This window comes from Protopterus annectens, chromosome 6.part0 (assembly GCF_019279795.1).
Source record: "Protopterus annectens isolate FY-2018-M chromosome 6.part0, PAN1.0, whole genome shotgun sequence".
In the NCBI taxonomy this organism is placed as follows: Eukaryota; Metazoa; Chordata; order Ceratodontiformes; family Protopteridae; genus Protopterus; species Protopterus annectens.
In genome coordinates this window covers 1,163,805,749-1,163,820,989 of record NC_056737.1, presented here as the reverse complement: position 1 = coordinate 1,163,820,989, position 15,241 = coordinate 1,163,805,749, and positions in this window count along the sequence as shown.

Here is a 15,241-nt window from a genome sequence, read left to right as displayed (position 1 = left end):
TAACACCTGAAGGGTTAAGAAGTTCAGTTCTGTTAACATACGCAGATGAAATTATAATAATTGCAAAACACAAAATTTGAATAAAAGAAGTAATAATTTGCACAAATTAATGTCTATAGATGATAGAAATGGCTTTAAGTAAAAAGAAAAGTAAAACTTTAGGTGATGTAGTAAAGGTCAGGGATGTATATTTTACAATGAATGAAATTTCTGGGTCAGGTATAACATTTCGGAATAAAGATGCAAGTAGAAATCAGTGGGAAAAAAAAACAATAGAAGAAATAAGGCAAACGTTTTCAGGAAAATATAAATTATCATTCAGAAAAAAGGCTTTTTTGATTAATTCATTACAGATGGGGGAAAATAGCATACTTAGCAAGTGTATTTATGTTGCCAACGGTATTTGAAAAGAAATTATTGCAGGTATTTTTTTTATTTAAATGGGGCTCTAGATTAAACTCAGTAAAAATAGGAGCTTTGTATATAAATGAAGAAGAAGGGCATTTAGCATTAATGAACCCAGCAACATACGTTACTTCATAACATTTGTACAAAGTACTAAAGTGGATAAATGGATAAATTAAGCTGCGGTGGTACAGTGGTTGCGTTGCTGCCTCACAGCAAGAGGTTCTCCCGTTCGATTCTCAGCTAGTGTGCGGGGAGTGCCTTCTGTGTGGAGTCTGCATGTCCTCCCTGCGGTTGCGTGACCTCTGGAAGACATGCATGAATGGGCGTTCCTTCGCTGAAGGTTGGGCATCGGGCTGGCAACTCAGCACCATAAAAATCTACCGCCAATCTTTAGCGGACTGGAGTTCCACTGTGGCGACCCCTTACCAGGAAAAGCCGAAAAGACAAACTAAAGTGGATAAATGAAAAAGATGAAAGATTAGTAGTAAATATAAGTATGGTGCATTTTGGGATATTGTTAAAAAGAAAAAAGAGTAAAAGAGAAAAAAAGAGTATATAAATAAAGAAATAAAATGTTACCCAGAAAAAATATTTTTGTGGAAAATAAAAATTGTTGATATAAAAAAGATAGAAAAGTATGGTATAAGAATATAATGATAAAACATTACTATATAAAACCATGGGGCACTCTAACAGATGAAAAAATAAAGATATAAAAATAAAAAGCAAATGGTGCAATCAGAAAGTAGAATGTCAAGATTTTTTGTGGAGACTGGTAATGGGTCTATGTTTATTCATCAAGTGATAAAAGCATCAAACAGCCATTACATCGTAAATGGCATTCCTCAAAAACCTCCTCACCCCCCTGCTAATTATATATACCAACTCCAAGATCGCACTACAGTGGGGAAAGGGCAAATTTCCTTATCTCTACTGTAATGTGGTCTTAGTCAGAACAGTTCAATGAAAGGCATGTTCAACTATATATGCCGTTTAATGCTTTCTTTTTCTATGAATAACCATAGACCCACTGGTAATAGATAAATTGCCAGTAAAAGTAAATATACCATATAAAAAGAAAAGTGCTAGAATATGTTTGCATTGTCAAGAAGAAGAGACTATGGAATATGTGTTTTTGAAATGTAAAAGAGTAAGAAACTTATGGAGAAATCTATGTTAAGAAGATTATTTTTAAAACAGTTTTATTGAACTTTAAATATAACAATTTTATAAGCAATCGCATAGAATTATACAGGAGAATATATATTACAAAACTAAAAACTGGATGACATTCCTTAATCCCATATAGATATATAAATAAAATTAACAAATTCATAAAAAACTAAAGTATATACAAAGACATCCAGAATTCATGCTCAGAATATAATAAATTTATCATGTTGTGAAATAATTCATTAATGAAAATGACAAAAGTTTATTACCTATGAAGTAAATTCATATTTTTCCAACAAATTTTCTAAATCGACCCACAAATAATGTTCATATGTCCTTCTAGTTGTTCTAGAAGTAATGGTTTTAATTTGTAAATGACAAACTTATTTTAATATATTAATGAATTCATGAAAAGTTGGAGGAGATTTTGAAATCCAGTTTTTCATTATTGTCTTTCTAGCCAGTGCCAATATGGACCAAAGAAATGGATATTTTATCTTTCTAACAAACTGAGGAATGGGTGTATTAAATATAACCAGAGATTAGTTTAATATAAAGTTATCTGAAAAAAAGTGCTTGTAATAAATCATTTACATTCTTCCAGAATGCGGTCAAATCAGGACAGTCAAAAAACATATGAGCCCAGTTGATGTCTATATTAGAATTACATCTGTTATACTTGTTTTGTTTTTTGTTAATTTTATTCATTAATTGAGGTGTGTAAAATGATCTGTTCATGAATCTCCAAGTAAATATTTTCTATTTCAAGGAAAATGATGTTTTCCCAGCTGATTGTAGTATATTAACTTTATCTTGCTCACTTGGGAAATTATTATTAATTGAATTATAGTAATTCCAGTAGTTATATGAACAACAAAATATTTCTTCTCTCAATACTCTGTATATAAAGGAGAGACTGCCTGAATATGTATGTTTATGTAGTAAAATTGATTGAAAAATTTGTAATAAGAGCTTAGAGTCGGATTTATTGTTAGATGGTATTAAATCTAATTTATTATCTAAGTATATTAAAAGAGATGGTATATTAGCCATGTGTTAAGAAGATTTTTTGAAGATATAAAAGACATGGATAAATTAAGCATAGATATGATTAAATATAGATATTATAAGAACAGAGGTAAAGAACATGTTAAAAGAATAGACAAAAAGGTATTTTCTATTATATGGGTTATATGGAATGAATGAATGAAATTATGTTTAATCTTAAATGGATTTTAGCAACAATATTAAGTAAAATCAGTTGGTGGTTATGGAAAATTGAGTGGGGGGTCTAATAGGGATGAGAATTTAGCATGATTGTAAAGGAAGTTATGAATACGTGGAAACAGATTTGTATATTTATATAGGTGTACACATGTAAATATTTGTAATTATGCACATATTTTGTAAATAAGAGTTATTCTGTATATAAATACAGGACCCCTACTCTTTTTGATAGGTGCAGTGAGATTGTTTACATTTACCTGAGCTACCACTAACTCAAGCAGATGAGGCCTTGATTTGACACCTCATGTGAAGCGCCCCCCCCCCATTTATTCTGCACTGAGCATTAGTAATTGATCTACTTGGTGTAATAGAACCCAAAGCCTTCTGCACCAAAGGTGAGTGAGCTACCCGTTGGGCCACTGTGTAAGGGCAGCCTGTTCCAGAATCAAGGACTACATCAGGTTAGCTACCTGTTATGCCTTCAGGTGTTGTTGTTGTAGTATAATTTAAGAACTCCAGACTGGGTGTTTGCTTTACCACTAGTTCTATCTAGGTGGAGGAGTTCAAAAAGTTATTCACAGCACAGAAGGCTTAGCAGAGTTCACCCTTCAGGACTCTGAGTAGAGGGACAGACCTTTTCACCTATTAGAGTAACTAAGGATACTGAAAGCTGAAATCCTTTTGCAGAATAAATGCTGAGGCCTCTTGAGTTGATTCAAGTGCTATGTAAGGTACATGCGATAGGGTGTAGAGCATTCAGTGATGGTCTTAATAATGGAGGAATAAAGTAGGAGTATAACTTTTTCAAACTTTGAGTGGATGCTATGAAAGATAACTTGTGCAAGATGGAAGGATCTTCTAACCACCACAGAGACACAGTGATCTAGGACAGTATGTGTTAGTATACATATGCAAGTCCCTGATGGCTGTATCAGATTTAAATGGTATGCTACCTACACAGTAAGCGGCACTGATGCTAAATTTACTAAAGGAAATTATGCTGCCTTTTTTTCCACTGAGAGTAAGCCCATGACTAATGCACCAAACATTTGTTTGGTCTGGCTCTTGCTAGAGAATTTGGGTATCAGAACAGGACTTTATAAATAACCCCTGTTTGCAACCATGCAAACTTGTATTGCCATAATATGTTTACATTAGCTTTCATGCCAGGGAAGTATATATCAAAGAGGGGAGCTCAGGAAAGAAGTCTGTGGGATACCATGGGAGATGCTTTTCTGTTTAGAGCAAACAGCTTTGATCTTAACATGGAGATTCTGTTGGGTAGCCAGTTACCTAGCTGGTGAGCTACATGTCAGGTAATGTTGTAGCACAACAGATAGTGCAGAAGGTCGTTCCAAGGTGCAGGTAGGCAGTGAGGGCTCTGTGCTTCTTATTCATAGCCTCAGTAACCCTTTCAAAGAATTCAACCAGGCTGAGCAGGCATGATCTGCATTTTACAAAGCCAAACCAATGTGTTCCCTGGGAGGTAAGGTTACCTATACCATTATATAATCAGTTCAGCTGTAGTACATTCATTAGCCTTGCAGATAATACTAGTGTGACCAACAGACTATTAACGTTCATGTACATTAGATGGACAACCTTTATGCAAAGGCACCACAATATCTGTTCTCCATATCTTGGGGATATAACCTGTAGAGAGACTCAGGTTGAAGAGTTGATGGAGGGGTTTTGCTAAATGGAGTTTATTATTCTCAATGAACAACTAGGGAAAGCCAGCACAGTGGCAATGAGGGATAACGCTCTAAATACAGCTCATATGACCTGGGTCTGATTAGAGGTTCAGGCATCTCAGATACTGGCAGGGAGGGATGTGCATGTTGACCAAAGGCTGAGGGTGTTTATCTTGGCAATCCCTGTGGGGAGGCATGACCCAGAGGAGGGAGTGATTCTCAGATGTAACAGGTGAACACAGGCAAGGAGGGACATCAAGGAGCAGGTCATAAATGAAATAAATCCCCCAGTGAAAGCAGTCATCACAATGCTCTTCATAGGATGCCCTTAGTCCATGCTGTCCACAGTCTTTGAAGAGAGATACTCTGTGGGCTGAAGGAGAAGTTGGCAAGACTCTGTAATAGATGTGGGGACTGGGGTAAGCCAGAAAGGGTGAAGCACAAGTGGAACAAAAAAGGAAACATGGATATTTTTAGGATCCTTTGTATTTTTAATTTTGGAAAGTGAAAAAAAGAGCTTAATAGTCCAAAGTAATTTCGTGAAGAGAGGTGTGAGGGAGAATGGAGGGACAGATGGGTGGAAAGGTGGATGGTGAGATGTTAGTTGATAATTTGTCTGTAACAATAGTAGCAATGCTCTCACAGTGTCAGATTTGCTAGGTAATTTCTTTTGGAGGAACGGTGTCCTAGATGTCCAGATAAATGGGCACTGTTTTCCGCTCCTATGTACAGTAAGCATGGCTCAAACAGAAACTAATGTTACAGATAAAATTAGTTTTAATAAAGCTGCAGTTTTAACTTATAATAAGCATTTTCAAGTTATCAAGGACATTATTTACCGTGATTGGAGTATTTTTAAGATTGAGCCCGAGTATTATAACATCGTAGGAACATCCCCCGAAATTGTATATAAAAAAGACATTTGTTTTAAAAGCATGTTGGAAAAGGTAAAACAGGGGAGACAGAATGGAGCGATGAAAAAATGTGGATATTGCCTACAGTGTAGGTACATGATGGAGACCAATGAGGTAAATATTCCCAATTACGGGCGATACAACAACTGTGGTGGTGGTGCTGCGGTAGCGTTGTCGCCTCACAGTATGATGTTGTCCTGTTCGATTCTCAGCTAAACCGTCTTCTGTGTTGAGACATGCGTGAATGGGCGTACCTTTGTTGAAGGTTGTGCATCAGAGCTGGCAACTCGGTACGTAAAAATCTACTGCCAATCATTAGCGGACCGGAGTTCTGCTGTAGCGACCCTAACCGGGAAAAGCCAAAAGATACAACAACAACACTATTAATAGAAAATATAACTGTGGAAGTAAAGCAGTTGTTTATTTAGCCCTGTGCACACAATGTCAAGGTTATTACATTGGAAAACCTTTAGGAGCTGGGTATATCAGCATTGTTATGACATCAAAAAGAAGCAAAGCAAAAATGCTTTGGCAGCACATATCACTGAAAATGATGGGCATGATTTTAGATTTGTGATAATTGATCAAGTTATTTTACAGGACAGAGGTGGTCCTTTGAATGACTATTTAGAGCAAAAGGAGCTTAAATGGCAACTGCAGACTAATGCCAGCAACTATCCAGTTTTAAATAGTGTAGTTTCCATTAGCTCCATTTTAAGGTTGAAAGCTGACTTTTATTTATAATGTTTAAAGTAAAATATGGGTATGCAATTTTTAAATAGCTAAGTAATATTTTTCTATAATATTGATGCATGTATATATCTCTATAAGCATATTATTGTACAGTTTTTTAAAGTTGTTATAAATATATCTTTAAGGGGTGGAATTAATTCAGGCTAATTGATTTATGCTAATTATTAGGGGTTTGCTATACATTGAGTAGGCTAGGTTTGAAAATGTATTCTGATGAAGTTTCTATTTGGGAAACGAAAAGTGCTTTAATAAAACTACTTTGGAGGGGATTCTGGACTTGGTTCTTTTGTGTTTGTTATTTTATAGTTTGTGTGGATTTTCCCTAGGAATATTGTTAAGGGACAGCTGTTGAGAGAGATGTGTCTACATTGTAATGATTTATTACCTAAACCAGCTGTTGCTGCAGGTGAAAAATGGCTAGTTTCTAGAAGCTATTCTATGTCTGACGTCAAGAGGATGAGTGAGTTTGTGTTGTCACATAGAGATACTTTTGCTAAACCCTATTTTGGTGCACATGATGTCATTTCAGATGTTGGTCCTGCTAGACAACGTCAGGATAACTTATATTTCGATTTTACTTATTCTAGTGGTACAACAGACATCTGTAATATTATTAAGAAATATTGGCTGGTGTTGCTAGCCAGTGAAGATATTAGCCAGATAGTAGGCCTTAGACCAAAGTTTGCGTTTAGGAATAACAGATCTCTTAAGCACCAGCTATGCTATAAGAATTGTAAAACATTAAGTAATGTTATTACTTTAGAACGTGTAGGTACTTTTCCATGTAGAGGCTGTTCAGCTTGTACATATGTATGGACTACTAGTCATATTGCTTGTCCTATCACCAAACGTTGTATTGATTTTAATTTTTATGCAGACTGTAAAACTGCACATGTGATCTATTATGCTGAGTGATCTCTCTGTCAAGCTTACTATGTTGGTAAAACAAATTGTGCTTTCAAGGAGAAGATACTCAAACATGTAAATTATATTAGGAAATTGGATGAATGCAGTGCTTCAGCGAAACATGTTATGGAAAAAGTTTCAGGACATAAGTTTAAGTTCACAGTCTTAGAGGTTATGACTATTAATGCAAGGGGGGGGGACTTTAAATCACCAACAGAATGTGCAGAGTTACACTGGATAATTCAGTTTCAAACTGACACTTTTCCTGGTTTAAATGGCAAAGTGTCTTTGAAGCCCATATTAAGGACTAGGAAGTTCCCTCATTAGGTTTAATATTTTATTGATTATATATTTTATATTTAAATGTCTTTATGTTTTGTGAGCTGAAAGGTTTTAAGTTTTATTACTGAATTTTATAGTATGTTTAAGAGGGTGTGTTATTTTATGTGAATGCTGACTGGTTAATCCTTTCTGACATCACTGTTTGACTGTTTAAATAGTTTTCTGGCACTTTTTATTAATGGTCTGATGAAGCCACAGTTGTAGTGAAAGCGCTTACCTCACTAAACTTTATTTTTTGCATCCCTTCATGTGGCGGTTGGATTGTTGGACTGCTTATATTTACTAACAAGGCCAGGATGTGAGGTTGCAGTCTATATTATACCGCATAATATTTACAGTAAATTGCTTTATTTTATTTATTTATATATTTATATTTGGTTACCGGAGTAACACACTGGTCAATATTGACCAGGTTCTGTCTCACCCTGGCTGAAATACAAAACATTTTGCAAACAAAAAAGTAACAGAAAAGTAAGCAGTCACAGAGTAGCTCAGACTAATTACATAGAAAAAACTGTGTTTATACATTCTAGTGAACAAGCATAGTGTAATGTACAATCAAGCAGAGTGTGATGTGCACTATATACATTAGTTTCTAAAGTGGGACAATTTTCTTTGAATCTTGAGACAGGAAAAGAGATTCAGAAAGGAGATAGGTTAGGTGCATACCTCTCAACTGTACAGATTTTCACAGAATGTCCAGATTTTATGCTCATATTTTTGGCCTGTTCCTCGATTTTCCTGGCAAATTACTGGGCTGATCTCAGAAATGAAGTCACTAAAGAATGACATACATTTGGGTTTCAGACTTCAAATCCTTTAGAATGACATACATTTGGGTTTCAGCAACTTTACTCTAGCATTATAAGAACAATATTTACAATATGTCCCTATTTGTACCCCCGTTTTGTCAAGCTTTGTCCACATTTGTTGCATTAAGAGGTTGAGAGGTATGGTTAGGTGGTATATACTGTGTTGAAGCAGGAGCATTTGGCTTGGATGAAAAAGTGCTTTTCAAGTTTACTATTGTCTTGGAGCTAGGATGACAACAAATAATGGGTTTGGTGTGACTGGTGACCCCTAATTCTCACAATCCTTACTTACTTACAAGGAATTATACCATGATACAGTTTATTTGTGTGTATTTAGCACTCTCAAAGGAATGAAGTAAAATAATAGACATTTCTGTGAATTACTTAATTTTTTATTGAAATATAAATTATAACAGCATATGTAACATTTCGTGTTATTCTTTTACTGTTGTTTGACATATTTGTTTTTAAATAATACTACAAAATCAATAAAGCATATTAAGTTAAAAAGCACTAAATATGGACAGATGTCCAATGATCTTATTATTACAAGTTTTTACGTTAAAGGAAAAAATCTTTAAATATTTTTGTGATGCTCATTATTATGGGTTATTTTTACATTATTATATTTAATTGTATCACCTTTGTTTGATAGCAGAAGGAAACAATAAGCTTACCTAGTCTATCCTTTAAGAGCACATAATGATTTACTACCATCCATCCATGTAGTTCCAACACCCTTTCACCACTGATTGTATTCCATTTTGCTGTCTGTACCCGACATCAGTGACCCAGTTCTGTGCTTGCACTTACAACAACAGGAGGGCCTGGAAGTTACATAGCAAACCTCACTTCCTGTACATAACCCTCACAGACTGTGCTTGCATGATATGCAAGAGGGGTTGGCAGCTACCAGCGCTACCTGTCATCCTACAAATGATCTCATGATCTCTTAGGGCATTTATATACATATATATATATATATATATATATATATATATATATATATATATATATATATTGTTTGTGTCTTTCGGCTTTTCCCGGTTAGGGGTCGCCACAGCGGAACTCCGGTCCGCTAATGATTGGCAGTAGATTTTTACATGCTGGCTTGCCGGGCCTAACGCACAACCTTCACCGCAGCACCACCACCGCAGTTTTATATATATATATATATATATATATATACATATATATATATATATATATATATATATATATATATATATATATATATATATATATATATATATATAGGTCTAATTCTAATCTTTGTAAACTTAATTCTTTCGAAGATTAGAAAGCAGACATCTACTTTCATGACAGTGCACTTAACCAAAAATGCACTTTCACAAAAGTCAGCTAACCGACTCACGTTAGTTAACCCAATCGCAGTACAGTGGGGATAAGGAAATATATAATTTTCCCCACTGTAGTGCGAATTCGGTTATAGTATATATAAGTAGTGGGGGTGTGGGGGTGCAGGGGGGCTTGGTCCCCTGCAAAAATGTATTGTACTTTGCCAGACATACTTCCAGTAATTTTATATACTAACTCCAACATCGCACTACAGTGGGGGAAAGGATATATTTCATTATCCCCACTGTACCGTGGATCTAGGAGTTAGTATATAGAATTACCGGAAGTATATCCGGCAAAGTCGAATACATTTTTGCAGGAGGGCAAGCACCCCTGCACCCCCCACAACCCAGCTACTTATATATACTAACTCTGAGATCGCACTATAGTGGAGAAAAGGATGCATGTCCTTATCCCCAATGTACTGTGATTCGGTTAACTGACTTTCACAAAAGTGCACTTTCGGTCAAGTGCACTTTCGTGAAAGTGGGTGTCTGCTTTCTAATCTTCGAAGAAATTAGTTTTTGAAGATTAGAAGTAGGCTTCTATATATATATATATATATATATATATATATATATATATAGTAGATAAAGGTACTGCATAAATCTTGTACACCTGAAACAATGCTCACTAGGCACTGTTATAGGTATGGTACTCATATCTAAATAGCAATAAGTTAGCTTTCTGCAGTGCTATGCACATGTGTGTGCATGTGTGTGTGTGTGTGTGTGTGTGTGTGTGTGTGTGTGTGTGTGTGTGTGTGTGTGTGTGTGTGTGTGTGTGTGTGTGTGTGTGTGTGTGTGTGTTTGGCGGTAGAAAATTAACTGTCTTTTCTGTTTATCAACACAGGTAATCACTGTCATTTATGAACTGCTTTTTCATCACCAGGAAACATTGATCTGTTGTTATTGTGCCGTGCATTTTATGCACGATATGCATGCATCTGGTGGTCTTTTGCATCACTTGTGTGATGAATGACGTTGCTGACATAGTATGTAACAAATGCAGATATGTCTGATTTGTCCCATGCCTGTGTTGTATGCCTGGAGAGCATGGGTCCGCCATATCTTTCTAAAACTGTTATCTAGTTAGGAGACCCTCTATCTGTTGTCAACATTATTATTTCATACTGATTTATGTGTTATTTTAACCTTTTCTGCTGGGCATAAACATGCATGTCTGTCTATATTTGTGCAAACAATGTTAAACATTTCTTGTGAGATTCAGGGTCACATATGCACATCATAGTTATGCCTTTTGATTTAATTGATGGTTTCATATAAGAATATGAAATACCACATATTCCACTAAATATCACGAATGATACACATTCAGGTACATCATAAAATGACAGTCAACATACCATACTGTACCATGTATTTCTCTAAGCAGTAAAAAGTACAATGCAATGCACATGTCTAACCGTGTACTCTGTCTAATATGTGTGAGTTATGTTAGCTGAATCCTAGTCATGATATAATTGTGTCTCCCTGCTGCCTGTGTTGAATTGGTTTTACCATGTATCACACTATAATCTATCATGCTTCCCCTGTCCAGCAGCTATTTTACAGTTTGGGAGTCTCTTTTTCCTCTTTTGCCACCACTGTTACTGGAACAAGTACCACACCTTGTCCTGCATCAGCTCATCACCGCATGAACATGCTATGTGACCATACAACTTCAGAACCTACATACTTTATAGAAAATGGAATAAAATTGATCATTTATTAGTGGCTTACTGATGGCTTTGGCAATATGGTCTGAGCGCCTCTATATCACATTATCGCACGATGAAAAGAGCAAATGCTTTTTCATTGAACCAATAATATCAAAACAACAAAAAAGCGAACACATGGAACAGCAAATTTTTTCCCAGGGAAAAAATTTGCTGCTCCGCAAAAAAAAAGTTTAAACACAAAATGAATTGGGGGCTTTGCCCCCCACACCCCCCTACTTAAATATACCAACTCTGAGATCGCACCATAGGGCAGGAAATGGCAAAGTCCCAAAGACGGACCACCGATTTTTTTCCCTGAGAAAAGAATCGATGTTTCATGACTTCGCTATTTTCTCCTTTTGACATTATCAGATCGATGAAAGAGTGTTCACTCTTTTCATCATCCAATAATGTGATATAGATCCATCTGAGCTACTGGGTGCACTAAAATGCATTATCAATGTCTGGACATAACAGAAAGAGTGGATCTGCATGGTCACTTCACTTTTGACACCCCTACCAAAACATACACCATAGCTTCCAGATTTGATTACCTGACCAATTGCTGTTGAGCAAATCATTTGTTCCTGCAGTAATGGGTTTCAAATGTCAAATTTCTGATGGCGCACTAGTTCTGGTTCCTCGATAGTAGAGATTCAGCCCCCATCCAGACAGGTATCAGAGGTGGTTAGGTAGTATTTGGTTATGTAGCCTAACCTCCCTCTCTGCTGGTGACATGCTCATGTGTAAACAAACTACCGAAGAATCCACCAACTGAAGAATGAAAGCCTCCTTAAGCAGAATAAAGTACGGTGCAGCTCGAACAAGAAAGATTTTATTGTTTTTTAAAATATACACAGATATTCCATGAGTTGAAACAAAATTAATCCATCCATGCATTTAATGTGGATATAAATACAACCAGATAAATTAATAAGTATTTTAGAAGTAGATAGACAATTTTAGGAAGTAAACCCTATGGATTAATTATGCTCATGTGTGTCACTATGAAAGCTGTCTATGCTCCCACCATGTCCACCCATGGGCACTTCATCACATGCAAGGATATGAGCTCATAGCATCGTACTGTACAGCCACACACCAGTCCCTCACAACAGGCTGCTGCTTTTTGTGCTCCATTTAACATGTACTGTACCCCATCAGGGCGACAGAGCCAACCATCGCAGAAACCTCCAACCATTCCCCTCAGGATGGGTATTGCCTTCCTCTCCTAACTTCCCATCAATAACCCAAGTCACCTGGAAACTATTATTATTATTATTATTATTATTATTATTATTATTATTACTACTATTATATGTTTTTGTTGACTAGTCTCAGAAGGCATCAGTGTCTTTTTGTCTTATGACCCTGAGGCACAATATGAGTTGACGCAAATAACACAATATACAAACAGAAATGAAAGGAAACCCAAGACTACAGGAAGAAGCTTATTAGTTCATGGCCTCTATCTTCTGTGCTTTTCTATCAGAGTTTCTGTTGCCACTTCCTAGTTCCCATTTGCTTTTTCTTAAAATCATTTGGCCTCACCACCCAGACAATCAACTCTGTTCTTTGTCAGTCTGACTCGTGTATGCCTTCCTTTGCTAACCATAACCATGTATCACTTGTGGTATGAGTCAAACTGAGGTGAGTCATTGTTGTAAAGTTCAGAATTTTTATTTTGGCCTACTCACAGGTTTGAACCATGCTCATCATGCAATGATGTAATTGGTGAATTTGGTTAAGTATTCCCACTTGAAGGTGACAGTGTCTTCGGTCTCAGTCATGTATCTTACCCTTATGGTGTAGTAAAATGCATCTCATTCCCTCGGTGGCAGTGCTAACACCTTCAGTCTCACCCATGTATCGTACCCTTAGGGGCTGGTAAAATGCATCTCATCCCCACTGCTAGCCAGCCCTTCATGGACTACATCTAGTAATAAGCTGGAGACTCCGGGTTTGCAGTCAAGGCTCCATCCCTCTACATGATATTTCCTGGTCCAAGGGCCAGTCTGTGTTGTTGGTTTTGTATATCTGGTGCTGTGTGCATGTCTGCATCATTGTCAATTTTTTAACTTTGAACAAAACGTCCTTTTAGATTAATGTCTGTGTATCATAGCATTTCCAACTTTAAAAAAAACACACCTGAGTATGTGATTGTTGTGGTAATTTAAATAACATGTTATGAATGACATGAAAAATTCATTAATATGCAGTTTCTGATGGCTAGCCTTTTTAAATGTTCTAAAAATAATCTAAACTGAAACAGTGATCACATTTGATAAGTTGCTTTCTGCTTTCTTGAAAAGTAGTATCAAAGGTTCACAGGTCGGTACTAGGCTATTGGCCCAAGGGCTTGCCTAGCCAACAAGGTTCCCTGGCTTACGCCACCCAAGAAAGTTATTTTCCTGTGCCCCTGTCAAGCAGAGCCACAGAAGTGATCCCCAGGGTGTATTTCCTATTTCCCATCCACTTATCAAGATTCTTCTTGAAGAGTGCTAATGAGGAACTTCGATTGACATAGATGGGTAGATTGTTCCAGATTATGGGAAGTCTCTGGGACAGGAATCTATCCCGCCAGCATGTCCTGTTTATTGTGGTGACAAGGTTTAGGCCCCTAGAGCATGTAGCTTGGAGGGATTGGGATTTCTTTAGGTGTAGCATGTCCAACAGTTCTGGGTTTGATATAGCTTTATATGTTAAGCAGAGGTCACCTCGGAGTAGGCGATATGCTACAGAGTAAAGCTGGGTTTTTTTGAGATGGTCAGTGTAGGGCATCTGTTTGAGGCAGTAATCCTCTTTGTGAGGTACTTCTGCGGCCTTTCCAGCTGCTGCAGCTGTCTTGTGAGGTACATTCCAAAAGGGGCATTGTACTCTATAATGGGTCTAATGAGTGTCGAGTAGAGAGGAACAATGACCTCTTTTTTCCTAGATGAGAACCCTTTTGTGATGAGGTGTGCCACGTAGAAGGATTTCATAACTATTGTGGCAATGTGATTATCAAAGGAGAGACTACTGTCCACCTGGGTCCCCAGGTCTCTTATCACACATTCGGCATTAAGTAGACTGTCGCCTATGTGGTAGTTCATGGGTACAGAGTTTTTACCAAAGGGGATGACAATGCACTTTTTGGCATTGAGCTTGAGGCCATGGCTCTGACACCAGGCATCTGTCTCAGTGAGGCCCTTCTGTAGGATGTCCACATCATTTGGGGACTCAACTATGGCTCCTAGTTTGCAGTCATCTGCGAACTTCGTTAGCCAGAGGCCTTCTTTGTTAGCCTGTACTTCAGAGAAGTAAATACCAAACAGGAAAGGTCCCAGGACTGAACCCTGTGGTACTCCACTTGTCACTGGTTTGAAGTCAGATTGGAGTCTACAACTTTTACAATGTGGGTTCTGTCAGTGAGCCAATTGGCAACCCATCTTGTGACATAGGGATTTATACCTAGTTTAGTGAGTATAGCTATAATTCCAGAATGGGGAATGGTGTCGAAAGCCTTGGCGAGGTCAAGATAGGCTGTGTGAACCGCCTTACCCTTGTCTACAGCTTTGGTGATGGCCTCAAAGAAGACAATCAGGTTCAGGAGGCATGATCTGCCTTTCACAAACCCGAATTGGGTGGGGTCCAGAGTTTGGAGGTTACCAATGTCTTTGTTTATGAGTTCCATGATGATACGTTCCATGGCATTACAGACCAGGCTCGTCAGATTAATAGGGCTATAGGTCCCAGGATCAGTGGTGGCTCCCCCTTTGTGGAGTGGGATAACTGTTGCTGTGCGCCATTCAGTGGGCACAAAGCCTGATGTAAGACTATGATTGAACATGGTGCTTAGGTGGGGAGCCAGTTCATTCTGAAGTTCATGTAAAACGCAGCCTGGGATGTTGTCCGGTCCCATGGATGCTGTGTTTTTGGCTTTAGAGAGTGCAG